Here is a 1,680-nt window from a genome sequence, read left to right as displayed (position 1 = left end):
TCCTTTGCAGTCATGCATGTTCTGTCTCACACGTAATTTTTATCGTATATAATATCCACTCGATCTTTTTTTCAGGAGGCCGGGCATTGTGGCTTTTTTATTGCTGTTATTATTTCAAAACCTAGTCAGCTGTTGTATATTTTCTGGTATATATATTTATACAACTAGTGATAATGGCAGAATATGCTTTCGATGATCTCGATCCCAGGCTCCTCTCCTTTGAAACAAAGTTGATGATGTCATCAGCTCCTGCAAAATCTGCGAGAGATGCCAGACATCCCAAGATCCGTTCATTGTCCCACATAATCTCGACTCCAATCTGTATTAGGAGTGAGCTCCTACTACGTCGAACGCAATAAATTTCTTTCCTTATTTTTTTTTCTTTTGTACTTGGCTTTTAACAAAGTTCAGAAACGTTGATCCAGGTCGAACAAAAGATGAGTTATTAAAAACTCCGCGGGGTGGGGCGGGTGTGGCTGTCTCATAAAACTGACCTGATTAAACAGTGGAACCCAAATACAACGATCTTCGATGTAATGATTCAATTCTACCATGGTACATCGTTTTATCGGGATTCTATTACTGTAATGCAGCCATCTCTGATTTACTTTGGGACCCTGTCCAAGATCGTAGCAGATGATGCTGTACTCGTTGTTTATTCTAAGTTGGTAAAGAGATTTGAACTGCGTTTGCCTGGGATCTAAGGTTGGGTCACACATTCACAGATTGGTGGAAGAACTCGATATATTTCGAGGCTGCTTACTGACAAAGGGGTTGTGAGATTTTCAGAGCATTCGTGGGTACATTGTGCCCTTAACTCCGCTTCGCAACTTCAAGAGCATTAAAAACACGCCAATTGCTTGTTATCTAGTAGGCCGAACGCTCTTTCCTTAGAGGTCAACAAAAATAAGGCGATTACGTCATAGGAAACAGGTCATTATTTCGTTCTGGTCTGCCGCCATCTTGGATTTCTTAATCCCGGCCCTACACTGAAAACCTCAAGATACCATCCAAATTGACTCAAAAAATCTTAACTAATGAAAAACACCAATAAATTAAACTGTTTAAAATAAAGTAAAGAAACTCACATTTGAAAAAACTTGTTTCCGTGGAAATATCAAGTGTAGTCATTGTCAATTGTACGTGAAGTGAGTAATGAACTGTTAAAATGTGTTACCCAAAAGCTACCTGATACATTCTAGCAGAAGTTAGTAATGCTCAAAGTCATCGACCCTCTCTCTCTTCCCACCCCCCAAACCATCCCCCTTCCCCCCTTCCTATCCTTCCATAACGCGCATGGGGTCAAAACACTTGAACCACTTACCGATTAAGAAAGGCAATAGCTAAATGATATGCTGTCCAGGACAGAAAAACATCCTAAAAATCATCCCCCAGAAATTTGCCTGCCCCTGCCACCACCCCCGCCAGGTGCAAATTAGAAGGTTTATAGCCCAATTTCGATATATTAAAATTCAGCCGGAAACAATAACATCACTACGGGGCTCTGGGGAACAAATTGTAGAGTTTATATGGGTGATGTTTATTCAATTTCAGGCTGAATTTTAATATATCGAAATTGGGCTATGTGATCTTAAATCAACAAAAACGCGTATAGTGCAAGGCTGTGATAAATGTTTCATAATATACCCGACGACGGATAATATGCAATAAGCCAAAGGA

This window comes from Pavona decussata, unplaced genomic scaffold (genome assembly GCF_977016875.1).
Source record: "Pavona decussata unplaced genomic scaffold, jaPavDecu1.1 SCAFFOLD_26, whole genome shotgun sequence".
NCBI classification, from domain to species: Eukaryota; Metazoa; Cnidaria; class Anthozoa; order Scleractinia; family Agariciidae; genus Pavona; species Pavona decussata.
Note: the sequence above shows the minus strand (reverse complement) of the source record.